We start from the raw sequence: 16,223 nt of genomic DNA, 5'->3' as shown, positions 1-16,223 counted from the left end.
ACAAATCTTGCAAACCGGAAAAAGCAGTTGGAGATTTCTGGGTAATGTAGTTTGTGGTAGGAGGAATAATATTATCCATGGGTTTCCAAATTACAACCACTAGGTCGCAGTATTTAATTAAGAAAAACACGATCCTGATTCATTGCCAAAGTGACATGCCAATGTGAAGTAAGAGGCAATGTATGCTTGATCCGAGAAATGTGGTCAGAGGAGCTGTATGGATGGTGTGACACAATTGTGGAGCCTCCAGAGGCCAAATTGAGCTCCATACAGGGCGCTGTATGGTCAATCTGTCACCTGCATTTCCCTTACGAAAAAATATTTCAGTCAGTGGAGTATAACTGCAGTATAACTGCAATTACTGCGTCCAAAATACCCGTTTCAAAACAGCAATCTTTTTTTGTAAGTGTTATGGTGATACTGCCTCTGCAGATGTCAGGGCATTCCTACTTCTTGTGCTTTGCTGAGCAGCGCAGAGCTGTTGTGAAGCAAGTTGCTAAAGAAGTCAGTTTGTGTTTATACAGGACCTCCCGCCCTCACCTACCGTCAACCAATCATGTCAATGCGGAGCTTTATGGAGCCCTCCGCATTTTTACCAAATTTGAGAGGCGCAAGGCAATGCGGGACTGAGCTCAGTTTGGCTTCTTTGGGATTGTTGACGGATCGCGTCCAATTTTAAGGTGCATACACCACCACCTACTCTACTGGAGTGTGAGGCCATTCACAGCCTACCTACATACATTAAATGATTTGTGATACGGTACTATTAAATTGGGGTATATTACCCTGCCAACTATTAGTCCTCTCTAAAAAGAAATATAATCAAAAACAACATCACCCCATTCCACTATTTACCCTATCTAATCCTACTGCAGACCAACGGTCTGAGAAGACATAACACCACCACCCAACACCCCCTGCAACTGTTCTGCAGTAAAACCTCGCAATCCTAGGTATTTGTGTCCTCAGATCCTCAAAAGGTTTTACAGCTGCACCATCGAGAGCATCCTGACGGGTTGCATCAATGTCTGGTATGGCAACTGCTCGGCCTCCGACCACAAGGCCCCCCCATTATTGGGGGAAAGCATACAGGAGAACCCTTGGTCATGAGTGGTGAGCAAACGCATCCAATCCCAGTGGCGGTTTATCCTGGGCCCAAAGAGAGAACCAAAAGGGGCAATGTGCGAAAAGTTCCCATAGCTGGAGGACAATGTCAGGGTGGTAGGCGCCACTCGTCATCTAGAGGGCCTCCACGGGATATGAGGTCTGCCTCCACATTGAGGTGGCCTGGAATTTGGCGTGACGTCAACTAGAGAAGAGCAGGAGATCTCAACTTCCACCCCGCCTCAGCTTCCAGTCTAACCCGGTGGACAGAGAACAGCTTCGATGCCATCCCCAATAATGCTCTGAGTGCAAAGTCGAGGAGCATTCCGTCCAAAACGTCTTTAGTCCTCTATGGCCCTGTCCGCCCAAGGGGGCCCCTTTTGAAAGGGAGAGCAAAGTGTGTTACACTCTGTGTGAACCGGAGGCATCGCCGCGATGGTTACATTTGTAACACCAGCATTTGAGCCTGTGTGTAGGCCCCATACCCTTACTTGGCATGGTTGAAACCTGTAGTGCAGGGGCCGTAGAGCATATGACACGAGAGCATTATACGTATGTGGTATTGGCAGGTAGCATACTGGTTAAGAGCGTTGTGCCAGTAACAGACAGATCACTGCTTCAAATCCCTGAGCCGACTAGATGAAAACCCTGCCGACGTGCCCTTGAGCAAGAATTTGAATATCTTTATTTGATAACCAATAAACAAACAAGTCTCTCCTCCCTTCAACAGAGGGGGAGAGCGTGCAGAGAGTAGGCATAATGACAGAACAGTTGGTCACTGAGTCCTTGACACACACTCCCACGTCTCGGCGTCTCCTATTGTAGGAACTTTGAGGCGCATTCTGCCATGTAGGGGCCGCAACCAGCTATGAGTTGACTGTGGGCTTGGCCGTAGAGGCGGCTGGTGGCGCCGGAGTAAGAGTAGAGGTATTCACAGGTAGGACGACGACGTGCCACCGCTCCAGGTTGGGCCCGCAATGTGGTGGAGGCGTGGGGAGCCGAGTCTCGGTGGGCAGCTACAGCTCCGGCTAGAGGAAGGTGCTTAGACAGCTGTCACATATCTTCCTCCATCTTCTAAAAGCTCTCCGTAGCCTCCACGACGGTGACTCCCAAAACGCTGTCATCAGAGATGGGAGCATTCAGTAGGAGCGTTATGTCAGCTTCTTTGATGGCTGTCAAAGAAAGCCTAAGGTGCCTCTGTGTAACTACAGAGATTTCCATAACTCGTACCGAACACACAGCCAATGCCTGGTAAAGGTGGAGCACGTCGCCAGACAGATGTGACACCTCCTCGACTTCGGCCTCGGAGAAGGATGTCTGACAGGTTGACATTCGGGACAGAGCCGCAGTAAGCTAAGTGACATTGTTAGCCGCTGCCACAGTTTGCCAGCTGAGGGTATAGCGCGTGTCTGCCAGTTGCGCAGTCTTTGAAGGGGGGCAGTGAAGGCATCTTTGCATTCCATTGGCTGCAACCTGGAACGAAGTGGGCAGCCAGCGTCTTCTCCAGCCGAGGGTTACCATTAGTGGTGGGTTCTTGCCATCCATCCACTGTGGTAAAGGGCAAATATGATTTTGACGGTGCCCTTGCCCTTCGTCCCATGAGCACCTGTTGTGGAAATATTGGTTCAATAATATCTCTCAGATACCGGAGCCTGGGAATTCAAATAGACTTCATTACAAAGTAACAAGCCGAGTTGGTCCATGGAGCAACTGCCGGACTCATTCTCAGCCCACTCCTTTTATACAGTTTCATGTTTATACAAGTTTCATAGTCCCTACAATTTATGCTAATAACCATATCCCCTTGGCCTTACTCCACCATTGTTTCCAAATCTAAGTTCCTTCCTCCAGGCGAGGCCCCCCCCCCCCAAGTGTCCCCTTGGAGAACAGCAGGGCGCAGCTGACACACTGCAGGGTTCCTGGATGCTGTCCCTGGTGTGTTTTGGGCCCAAGCAAACAAAACATGTGTGAGTCCAAAGCCACTGAGAGAGAGGAACAGCAGCATTAAGCTCTTAAAACAGCTTTTGGTGGGGGCTTCTTAATCATGATAGATGGGGGCTTCTTGCTCATGATAGAACAGCGGCAGGATGGTCTTGAAGCTCATCTTTCTCAGCTTTCTCGTCATGCAATTCTTCAGACTAATCTCCAGTTTCGCTGAAGAAAATGGATTGTCACTGGTTACCACAGCCACAAAGTCACAATTGGCTATATCGTAATGATTAATGAAAACAAAAATTAGCTTTTTTGTCATCATATAAGTTTAGGCTAGTAGTACAACAGAATGCATTCAACTGAAATGTGTCTTCCACATTTAACCCAATGCCTCTCAAGGATCCGCCCCTTTTTCCCCCAATTTTGGGGCGGCAGGTTAGCCTAGTGGTTAGAGCGTTGGACTAGTAACCGGAAGGTTGCAAGTTCAAACCCCTGAGCTGACAAGGTACAAAATCTGACGTTCTGCCCCTGAATAGGCAGTTAACCCACTGTTCCTAGAACATCACTGAAAATAAGAATTTGTTCTTTAACTGACTTGCCTAGTTAAATAAAGGAAAAATAAAATAAAATAAATTCACCTAAAATGGCATACCCAAATCTAACTGCCTGAAGCAAGGATATGCATATTATTGATAAAAATTTGAAAGGAAACGCTTTGAATTTTGTGGAAATGTGAAATTAATGTTGGAGAATATAACACATTAGATCTGGTAAAAGATATTACACAGAAAAACCAACAGTTCTTTTGTATTTTGTTTTGTACCCTCATCTTTGAAATGCAAGAGAAAGGCCACAATGTATTATTCCATCCCAGGTGAAATTTAGTTTTTGGCCACTAGATGGCAGCAGTGTGTTTCCAAAGTTTTAGACTGATACAATGAACCAGTGCATTTCTGTTCAAAACTTTGTATCAAGACTGCCCAAATGTGCCTAATTTGTTTATTAATAACTTTTCATGTTCAAAATTGTGCACTCTCCTCAAACAATAGTATGACATTCTTTAACTGTAATTGCTACTGTAAATTGAAAAGTGCAGTTAGATTAACAAGAATTTAAGCTTTCTGCCAATATCAGATATGTCTATGTCCTGGGAAATGTTCTTGCTATTTACAACCTCATGCTAATCGCATTAACCTACGTTAGCTCAACCATCCTGCAAGGGATCCACTGATCCTGTAGAGCAGTGGTTCCCAAACTTTTTAAAGTCCCATACCCTTTCAAACATTCAACTTCCAGCTGCGTACCTTCCTCTAGCACCAGGGTCAGCGTACTCTCAAATGTTGTTTTTTGCCATCATTGTAAGCCTGCCACACACACACACACTATACGATACATTTATTAAACATAAGAATGAGGTCGAGTTTTTGTCACAACCCGGCTCGTACGAAGTGACAAAGAGATCTTATAGGACCAGAACACAAATAATAATAATCAATAATTTTGCTCTTTATTTAACCATATAAAACCTTATTTGTTCATCGAAAATGTTGAATAATTTACCACAGGTTAATGAGAAGGGTGTGCTTGAAAGGATGCAGATAACTCTGCAATGTTGGGTTCTATTGGAGAGAGTCTCTGTCTTTAATCATTTTCCACACACAGTCTGTTCCTGTATTTAGTTTTCATGCTACTGAGGGCCGAGAATCACTCTCACATAGGTAGTGGTTGCAAAGGGCATCAGTGTCTTAACAGCGCAATTTGCCAAGGCACGATAATCCAGAAATCTGGCAGTGGCTTCTGGTTAAATTCCATTTTCACAGAACCGCTTGTTGCAATTTCGATGAGGCTCTCTTGTTCAGATATCGGTAAGTGGACTGGAGTCAGGGCATGAAAGGGATAACGAATCCAGTCACTCAGGTGCTTCGCTATATCACATTTGACATAAGCTTGAGTCCGTAAGCTTGAGTTCATATGCACGCAAAAAAACATACAATGATGGAAAGACCTGTGTGTTGTCCTTGTTAATGCAGATAGAGAAGAGCTTTTCAATTTTGTCCAGCACATTTTGCGGAGAGTTGCGGAGAGTCCCTGTAATCCTAGATTCAGATCATTCAGGCAAGAAAAAACATCACCCAGATAGGCCAGTCATGTGAAAAACTCATCATCATGCAAGCGGTCAGAAAAATATGGTAGTTCAGGGGCCTTGCTTTAACAAAGTTAACCATTTTCACTGTAGTGTCCAAAACGTCTTTCAAGCTGTCAGGCATTCCCTTGGCAGCAAGAGCCTCTCGGTGGATGCTGCAGTGTACCCAAGTGCAGTGGCGGAACTAGAGTTTTATACAGGGGGTGGCCAAGGCAACTTCAGGGGTCCATTGACCATGACAGAAAACTTGTGTGTAACCCTAACCTGGCATCTAATGAGCATGAATGAATCATATGATTGCTGATTAGAGGTAGAAGTGATAATTCACTTAACCCGGAGTTTTTCAATGTGGCAGATAGTGTGGTCCAAAAGAGTTACCTCATTAGAATTATTTAACATACTATGAATAGTCAGTGTCTCTACCTCGGAACTGCAGCTCAATACCTCTCACATACACACACACACACACACACACACTGTACTCACATACTGGAGAGACTTAGGTCACTCTGTTTTCATGAATATATAATCTGGGTCTGTAAGTGTGGAACATCCAAAATGTTTTCAGAAAATAAAGCTCAAGCACCAAGGACATAAGATAGCATTTGCATAGTTTATTTACAAATAGTACATTTTTTTTAAAACACTGCAATTTGACATACCGGGTATCAAGCAGAAATGGACTTGAAAAATAAAAATAATTTTGGTGCCCGTCAATATTACAAACTTACAGTATCATATGTATGCTCATATATATTATGTTAACTAATAGCAAAGAAAAGTTTTGGAATTGGCCTAATCAAGACCAAATTAAATATGTGTGACATGATACATGATATCATTTTAGAATGTCAGTGTACTAGCTAGTACACAGTGCAGGTTTTAATCATGACCAGAGGGACCGCCTAAGTGCCAAATTATCCTAGGTAGATTTAAAACAGTATAATTCTGCGGTTCTGGTGAGAACTGACAAAATGTTTCACAAACTCATCCATGTTGAGGGAGCGTGCCCTCCTTGACTCAACACTGAGAATTCCAATGTGACTTAACCTGTCATCAACCATTGTTGTCCTAAGGTGGGTTTTAATCAGTTTTAAATCTGAGCAGATTCTCCCGCAAGAAGCACTGCTGACTGGTGTAACAACAGAAATCTTACAAAGTCAAAATAGGTCATGGAAGACCTCTTTATAAGGTTCTAGATACACAACAATGTCAAAGAGAGTAGACGGTCTGTCCCTTCCACTTTTCTCTCTCCTATCAAGAAGCCGCTTGGTATGATGAACCTCATGTTTGAGGTCCTCTAAATCTTACTAAAAGGTCTGAGCAAAGGCTCCTAATTCAAGAATGTGGTCCTCTTTGGGTTGAAAGACTGGACCCCTTGCATTATCTCGCAATTCTTCTTTGAAAAACGCCATTGCAGCTCAGCTGTGAGACTGTCGAGCACCTGATAAAAGATAGCTATTTGGAAGCTCTCAACATCACTTTGGTCACTATTGCTCTGTCCTACAGGGCTCATCATCAATGAGTTGTGAAATCTTAAGATTGTTTTAGGCTGTCTTTTACACACTGTTTGTACACTTATTTTGCAGTGATCTGCAATAAAATGTTAATCTTGCACTGTTTTTAATCCTTGGAGACACACCAGAATGCTTTCCACTCATGACGGATGCACCGTCATAGACTTGCCCCACAATATTATTTGTAACCCAGACCATGTTTTTCAAGGCAATCAATTATCATTTTTGTGAGACCTGCTGCATCTAAGCTTTCAGCTGACTGAAAGTGTAAAAAGCTTTCATGGATGGCCCTTGTAATAGTACCTCACAATTAAAGACGTGTTATTTTTTCTTTAAATCTTTGGTTTCATCTGCAATTACACTAAAAACGTCAATTTCTTTTACTTCTCTTATTATTTCACGGTGCACCATCTCAGCTAAGCCCTCAAAAACTTTGTTCTAGATACTTGTGTACTTAGCATTGCCACATGCATTCATCCTTTTCTCTTTGAGAGGGTCATGATTAGCTATTTCTTCTTACCCTGGTTGTGATTACCCTTGTAATGAGAGTCATCAGACTCTCGATGACCTCTCTACGCATTATTTTGAGTGGCAGTTAATATGAAAGGTATAATTCAGGGATCCACAAGATTAGATACTAACTGTCATGTATTGTCATGTTATGTCTTGTTCCTGTTCTTTCTCTTCACTTCGTTTCCCCCTGCTGGTCGTATTAGGTTACCTTCTCTCCCTTTCCTTCCCCCAGCTGTTCCTCATCTCCTCTAACTACCTCGTTTACTCTCTCCCACCTGTTCCCTTTTTCCCTCTGATTAGGTCTCTATTTCTCTCTCTGTTTCTGCTTCTGTCTTTGTCAGATTCTCGTTTGCTTCACCCTTGTCCCGTCCTGTCGTAATCTGCCTCTTCATCAGATGCTACGTGTGATCAGGTACCTCTGTCCTCTACAACCCGCGCCTACCCGGAGAGATCAGCAGTCTGTTGCCGCTAACCCTGCTATTCTCCTCTGCTGCTAGAAGGGGACTCTCCTGTAAAGATCAGAGGACTTTATGATTTATTTGTCGCCCTCTCTGCGGGTTGTCTATTTTGTCAACCGATACATCTGAAGAGGATTTATGTCTTCCCTGTGTTTGGACATTAAAAGACTCTGTTTCTGTTAAACCGCTTTTGGGTCCTCACTCACCTGCATAACACTAACAGCTGCTGACTAAAATGTGTAGTTTAAAGTATAGGCCTGGCCTACATTTGGGTCCTTTTGGAACAGCATATCTGATGTTTGATGCAGTTGGGAGGGGCTCCATGACATCTCATCATCTGTCTTGCTCAGAGCCAGAGTGCTCTGTGTCATCCCATGATACATCTATTACATTAAAATAACAGAAGAACCATGAGTGTATAATCACAATAAAAATGTGATGAATGAAAACTAGTTAGAAAATTCAAACATTTATTTAATGGAAAATTGATCTTTCTGGACTGCACCATGCTACCTTGTTGACAAAATGGCTGAGCGCCACAGATTTCAGAATTGCGCTCCTCCCTCCCCGCTTTCTTCCGATGACGTGACGGGTCTTTTCCCGGTGACCAGCGGCTAAGCGTAATCGAATCCACCCACTGGTTATACCCATGCGCTTCACGCTGGGCTGTGGATGGAACCGGGCTTAATTTAACGGACTAGAGAACAGAGAAAACAAAACAACATATTGAGCCGCTAAACAACCGCCAAAAGGTAGGATATTTCTTTAACTTTTCTTAAAATAAGTCACACGTGTAACTTATTTTTACTCATTAGGGCAATTGCTAGTTTACTATGAAGAAGGGCGACGTCATTACATCGGAGCTGTCTTCTAAAGACAACCTACAATGCTGCTTAGTACTGTAAAATAGTTGTATTTTCCTGTAAATGTACAGCATTATACTGGCACCACAGACACCAGCTTAATACTGTAATTAAATGTTCTGGATCTTGCTCTGATCTGGTTTTGAAACCATGTAACATCATGTAGTAGTTGTATGGCTGTAGCAAGCAGTGTTGTAACAGTGTTTTGACATCTTCCTGTTCCCGTGAGGATTTCATGTGTGTTAGGCTACTTTTATATTTTTTTAGACCGACCAATTCTTCCGTTTCTTCTGAAGGCAGCGGGTGTTAAGCACATTTCGAATTAATTTACTAAATAGCTTAGCGTCTAGTAGCCTCTCTGTCCTCTCAAGATACTCAACAAAAAAGACTACTATGGTCGGACTTGTCGCTTGTTTATTCAAAAGCCAAAACTAAATCCAAATGTGGTAACTGTCAATTGTGTGAAAGACATGTGCGGCGAGATGAGAGGACTCTGATTGTCCAGCTGTTCACTGTGTCACCTCGATGAGAGCATGCCTTTGACAGCTGGCCAGCCCATCAGTTGTTTTTTTGGGGAAACTTTCCTGACCTTCAGAATGTAGTTTTTCCTGTTTATGTCTGTTTATAGCTGAATGTAGTTTTTCCTGTCTATGTCTGTTTATAGCTTACACTGTAAAACCTTTCCCTGTATATTTACAGCCTTATACTGGCACCACACCAAGGATGCTGTAATATGATTTACAGTGAGGAAAATAGTACTGTAAACTATATTACAGCATCTCTGCTGTAAAGCAAAATTACAGTATTAAGCTGGTGACTGTGGTGCCAGTATAATACTGTACATTTATAGGTAAAAAACCTACAGTAAAATACAATTATTTTACAGTACTAAGCAGCATTGTAGGTTGTCTTTAGAAGACAGCTCCCTGAAATGTAATATTATAAGAAAAACAATATGTTTAGAAATATTTATACAGTACCAGTCAAAAGTTTGACACACCTACTCATTCCAAGGTTTTTCTTTATTTTTACTATTTTCTACATTGTAGAATAATAGTGAAGACATCAAAACTATGAAATAACACACATGGAATCATGTATTAACCAAAAAAGTGTTTAACAAATCAAAATATATTTGATATTTTGGATTCTTCAAAGAAGCCACCCTTTGCCTTGATGACAGCTTTGCACACTCTTGACATTCTCTCAACCAGCTTCATGAGGTAGTCACCTGGAATGCATTTCAATTAACAGGTGTGCCTTGTTAAAAGTTAATTTTGCTGCATCAGATGACCTGGCCTCCACAATCAACCGACCTCAACCCAATTGAGATGATTTGGGATGAGTTGGACAGCAGAGTGAAGGAAAAGCAGCCAACAAGGGCTCAGCATATGTGGGAACTCAAGAATGTTGGAAAAGCATTCCTCATGAAGCTAGTTCAGAGAATACCAAGAATGTGCAAAGCTGTCGTCAAAGCAAAGGGTGGCTACGTTGAAGAATCTAAAATGTCAATTCTATTTTGATTTGTTTATCACTTTTGGTTACTACATGATTCCATATGTGTTATTTCATAGTTTTGATGTCTTCACTATTCACGTAGTTAGCTTCCTAGTAGCTGAGTTAAGAAAACCTACAGTAGGTATATGGTAGTACAGTGCATTCGGAAAGTATTCAGACCCCTTGACTTTTTCATCATTTTGTTACATAACAGCCTTGGATCTAAAAATTGATTTGTTTTTTATTTATTTAATCCATCTAAACACAATAAGCCCATAAGTTGACAGTACATGTCAGAGACAAAACCAAGGCATGAGGTCGGTGGAATTGTCCGTAGAGCTCCGAGACAGGATTGTGTCGAGGCACAGATCTGGGGAAGGGTACCAAAACAATTCTGCAGCTTCTTCAAAGTAGTTACCCTTTTCCTTGATGGCATCTTTGCACACTCTTCACATTCTCTCAACCAGCTTCACCTGGAATGCTTATCCAACAGTCTTGAAGGAGTTCCCACATATGCTAAGCACTTGTTGGCTGCTTTTCCTTCACTCTGCCGTGAATCATCCCAAACATCTCAATTTGGTTCAGGTCGGGATTGTGGAGGCCAGGTCATCTGACGCAGCACTCTACTTCTTGGTAAAATGGCCCTTACAAAGCCTGGAGGTTTGTTGGGTCATTGTCCTGTTGAAAAACAAATTATATTCTCACTAAGCCCAAACCAGATGGGATGGCGTATCACTGCAGAATGCTGTGGTAGCCATGCTGGTTAAGTGTGCCTTGAATTCTAAATTTATCACAGACAGTGTCACAAGCTATGCACCCCCACACCGTAACACCTCCTCCTCCATGCTTTACAGTGGGAAATATACATGCAGAGTTCATCCGTTCACCCGCACCGCGTCTCACAAATGTGGACTCATCAGACCAAAGGATAAATTTCCACCGGTCTAATGTTCATTGCTCGTGTTTCTTGGCCCAAGCAAGTCTCTTCTTATTATTAGTGTCTTTAGTAGTGGTTTCTTTGCAGCAATTTGACCATGAAGGCCATATTCACACAGTCTCCTCTGAACAGTTGATGTTGAGATGTGTCTGTTATTTGAACTCCATGAAGCATTTATTTGGGCTTCAATTTCTGAGGCTGGTAACTCTAATGAACTTTTTTTTGTTTTACCACTTTTTCTCCCCAATTTCATGGTATCCAATTGGTAGTTACCAGAGGTTGACCGATTAATCGGAATGGCCGCTTAATTAGGGCCGATTTAAAGTTTTCATAACAATCGGATATCTGTATTTTTGGACACCGATTTACTTTTTTACACCTTTATTTAACTAGGCAAGTCAGTTAAGAAAACATTCTTATTTTCAATGATGGCCGAGGAATGGTGGGTTAACTGCCTTGTTCAGGGGCAGAACGACAGATTTTTACCTTGTCAACTCGGGGATTCAATCTTGCAACCTTACGGTTAACTAGTCCAACGCTCTAACCACCTGCCTTACATTGCCCTCCACGAGGAGCCTGCCTGTTGCGCGAATGCAGTAAGAAGCCACGGTAAGTTGCTAGCTAGCATTAAACTTATCTTATAAAAAACAATCAATCAATCATAATCACTAGTTAACTACACATGGTTGATGATATTACTAGTTTATCTAGCGTGTCCTGCGTTGCATATAATCGATGCAGTGTGCATTCGCGAAAAAGGACTGTCGTTGCTCTAAAGTGTACCTAACCATAAACATCATTGCCTTTCTTAAAATCAATACACAAGTATTGATTTTTAAACTAGGGAAATTGTGTCACTTCTCAGTCAGGGTATATGCAGCAGTTTGGGCCGCCTGGCTCGTTGCGAACTGTGTGAAGACTATTTCTTCCTAACAAAGACAGTCAACTTCGCCAAATGGGGGATGATTTAAAAAGCACAAAAAAGCACAATCTTTGCACGACTGTACCTAACCATAAACATCAATGCCTTTCTTAAATTCAATACACAGAAGTATATATTTTTAAACCTGCATATTTAGCTAAAAGCAATCCAGGTTAGCAGGCAATATTAACCAGGTGAAATTGTGTCACTTCTCTTCAGTTCATTGCGCTCAGAGTCAGGGTATATCCAACAGTTTGGGCCGCCTGGCTCGTTGCGAACTAATTTGCCAGAATTTTACGTAATTATGACATAACATTGAAGGTTGTGCAATGTAACAGGAATATTTAGACTTATGGAGTCCACCCGTTAGATAAAATATGGAACCATTCTGTATTTCACTGAAAGAATAAACGTTTTGTTTTCGAGATGATAGTTTCCGGATTCGACCATATTAATGGCCTAAGGCTCATATTTCTGTGTGTTATTATGTTATAATTAAGTCTATGATTTGGTAGAGCAGTCTGACTGAGCGATGGTAGGCAGCAGCAGGCTCGTAAGCATTCATTCAAACTGCACTTTCGTGCGTTTTGCCAGCAGCTCTTCGCAATGCTTCAAGCATTGAGCTGTTTATTACTTCAAGCCTATCAACTCCCGAGATTAGGCTGGTGTAACCGATGTGAAATGGCTAGCTAGTTAGCGGGCTGCGCCCTAATAGCGTTTCAAACGTCACTTGGAGTAGTTGTTCCCCTTGCTCTGCATGGGTAACGCTGCTTCGAGGGTGGCTGTTGTCGATGTGTTCCTGGTTCGAGCCCAGGTAGGAGCGAGGAGAGGGAAGGAAGCTATACTGTTACTGGCAATACTAAAGTAACTATAAGAGCATCCAATAGTCAAAGGTATATGAAATACAAATGGTATAGAGAGGAATAGTCCTATAATTCCTATAATAACTACAACCTAAAACTTCTTACCTGGGAATATTGAAGACTCATGTTTAAAGGAACCACCAGCTTTCATATGTTCTCATGTTCTGAGCAAGGAACTTAAACTTTAGCTTTCTTACATGGCACATATTGCACTTTTACTTTCTTCTCCAACACTTTGTTTTTGCATTATTTAAACCAAATTGAACATGTTTCATTATTTATTTGAGGCTAAATTGATTTTATTTATGTATTATATTAAGTTAAAATAAGTGTTCATTCAGCATTGTTGTAATTTTCATTTTTACAAATAAAAATAAAAAATCGGTATCGGCTTTTTTTGGTCCTCTAATAATTGGTATCGGCATTGAAAAATCATAATCGGTCGACCTCTAGTAATTACAGTCTTGTCTCATCGCTGCAACTCCCGTACGGACTCGGGAGACACGAAGGTCGACCCAACTAAGCCACACAGCTTCTTGACACAATGCCCACTTAACCCGGAGCAAGCCGGACCAATGTGTCGGAGGAAACACCGTACACCTTGCGACCGTGTCAGTGTGCACTGCGGCTGACCTGCCACAGGAGTCGCTAGTGCGCGATGGGACAAGGACATCCCTGCCGGCCAAACCGTCCCCTAACCCAGACGATGCTGGGTCAATTGTGTGCCACCTCATGGGTCTCCCCGTCGCAGCCGGTGCGACAGAACCTGGTGCCTTAGACCACTGCGCCACTCGGGAGGCCACCCAACTCGAATGAACTTAACCTCTGCCTTAGAGGTAACTCTGGGTCTTCCATTCCTGTGGCGGTCCTCACGAGAGCCAGTTTCATCTTAGCGCTTGATGGTTTTTGCGACTGCACTTGAAGAAACGTTCAAAGTTTTCCGCATTGACTGACATTCATGTCTTAAAGTAATGATGGACTGTCGTTTCTCTTTGCTTATTTGAGCTGTTCTTGCCACAGTATGAAATTGGTCTTTTACCAAATAGGGATATCTTCTGTATACCACCCCTACCTAGTCACAACACAACTGATTGGCTCAAATGCATTAAGAAGGAAGGAAAGGAACTCCAGAAATTAACTTTTAAGAAGGCACACCTGTTAATTGAAATGCATTCCAGGTGACTACCCCATGAAGCTGGTTGAGAGAATGCCAAGAGTGTGCAAAGCTGTCATCAAGGCAAAGGGTGGCTACTTTGAAGAATCTCAAATATATTTCGATATGTTTAACACTTTTTTGGTTACAACAATTCAATGTTATTTATTTCATAGTTTTGATGTCTTCACTATTATTCTACAATGTAGAAAATAGTCCAAATAAAAAAAAACCCTTGAATGAGTAGGTGTGTCCAAACTTTTGACAGGTACTATATATAAAAAGGGCAAACTATTAACACAATAAAGCAACGAATGCGCAAGAATTGGTTGCATTCTGGAGAGCTGAGCACATTCGGTAGAGAGAAGTGCCAACATCTTCGCCACACACCCCTCCCCTTCTTCTCGTCTCAATGTGTCTTGAGTGTGATTAGACATTTTTATCTTCACACATATTTTTTAGATGCATTGCTTTTCACTGCCTGCCGCATCTCAATAATAAGCTAGGCCTATTGCCACGTGCTCAGACCAAATTGCGGCATTCCCAGCTTGGGAATTAGCCACCACGCTTGTGATTTCAAACAATCCACAGATACAAGAAGCACATGATCATCTGTGGCTAAGTCATGCTCTCTGGTGAAGTATTTTGAATGATTCTGAAAAGGGTTTCTTGTTCGCTTGGCCTTCGTCAGAGGTTTAAAACGAAATACTTAAACCATCTTTTGATTACTGAATGTGTCTGCACCGGGGTCTCGGGATGTGGCTGCGTTATTTATATCATGTTAATCAGGCCTTTTGATTTGAACATAGATAGTTTTAGTTTTGTATGCTAGGCTACCTATTTCCTTATTTCACTTATGGATCAAGCCTTAGCAGTCACTCCGATCTTGTTCCCAATGATCCGTGCTTTAGTTTATTATGTTGCTGTCCTGAACTTCTGCATTTGTACCCAACAGCGGTTCTGAATTTGCGATGTACCCCACTGTCCATGTCTTCAGTCCTGTTTAAGTAGGATAGATGGGCCATATGGGCTACGGTATATGTTGAATGGGATTGTCTGCCTATAACCAGCCTGAGTAGGCATGTAACTCCATTCCTATTCTATTCATTTCTATTTAGAGAAAGTAATCGAATTGGAAATGAGCTATTATCAGGCCGGTTAATGCGATACATGTCTGTTGTTGAATTTGGTAGTCGACCACCGCAGTCGACCCCGCCCCACCTACTCAGCCAGTCAGGAGTTGCTACTGCGTACTTTGTTTCTTAAACAGTACATACTAAAAAGGATGAGACGATGAGTACATATTATGCCGTTTAAGTATGTAGTACGCTAGTATGGGTGTTCGAACAACCAGAGGGTGGTTGAAATGTGAGCTCCCTGCTATTTGGAGGACATGCACAATTACACTTGCGCAGGTTCCAATGCTTTAGCACGAATAATGGGGGTTATTATAACCGAATAATGTTACTGTAATAGAGTAAACTGTCTCTTTCTGTGTGTGTGTGTGTGGCCTATACAGTATAGTAGTGCTTTCAGGTCTGGTCTAACTGCCTGTTTGTGGTCAAGCCTTTCTTTGTATCAAACAATAGGTAGGCTACACTACACTTTTAGTAATTTAATTACCGCAGGCAAAAATTGATACAGTATTACACTGTCTAACTGTACTCGACGTCCATGTGTGAGTGGTAGGCTGTTTCCAGCACAGGTAGGCTCCAGAGGGGGTTATCTATTATCTCAAATCAGTCTTCTCTCTCTGCCTATATAGAGCTCACCAGTTGTAGTCTTCAAAAACATCAATTAAACCTCTGGTTCGTTCAGCCATTCCTTATGGGGGAGATTTAATGGGGCTTTGGGGTAAACGCTGAAAATAAGGTCTGAGGTTAACGCAGGTTTAGGAGATGTGATATGTTCTGTTCTGTGAGATAACATCAGTCAGTTGACATGACCTTTATGAATAATGAAGCCTTTTACATGCTTTATGTGCTTATTTTGATAACATTAACGCTTCAAAATTCACAAAAAGTGCTGTTAGCTGATGAAGATGATCTGATAGAATAAAATGGATAAAATCTCATAACCCTGTGTTTACCACAGACCTTATTCTTTGGGTTTATCCAAAACCGCCATTCATTTCCCCCATAGGCTTTGGTCAACGAGCCATGTCAGAGTTGGCCTACATTAGTGTCTACAAAAAGAGGCCATTACTATTGCTCTCTATATGCGGTAGCAGTTAGCCTGGGGATAAGGTTATCTCCCATGTGATACAGATGTCAATAGTGACAAATTGTCACTTCATTGCTTAATTGTTTTAAGTTTTAGGC

The 16,223-nt window shown here is 42.1% G+C and overlaps 1 protein-coding gene across 1 annotated transcript in view; it reads left to right on the top strand.

Annotated features, from left to right (window-relative positions):
• The first annotated feature begins 8,291 nt into the window (after positions 1–8,291).
• The window catches only part of LOC115133377 (calpain-1 catalytic subunit-like), a 36,815-nt gene continuing 28,883 nt past the window's right edge, over positions 8,292–16,223 (top strand). Inside the window, exon 1 of the mRNA XM_029666556.2 lies at positions 8,292–8,419. The gene's annotated coding sequence lies outside the window, so the exon portion shown is untranslated. The remainder of the gene's footprint in view (positions 8,420–16,223) is intronic.

This window comes from Oncorhynchus nerka, linkage group LG8 (genome assembly GCF_034236695.1).
Source record: "Oncorhynchus nerka isolate Pitt River linkage group LG8, Oner_Uvic_2.0, whole genome shotgun sequence".
Lineage (NCBI taxonomy): Eukaryota > Metazoa > Chordata > Actinopteri > Salmoniformes > Salmonidae > Oncorhynchus > Oncorhynchus nerka.
The sequence above is the reverse complement of the archived record's forward strand: the minus strand, read 5'-3'. Positions and strand labels throughout refer to the sequence as shown.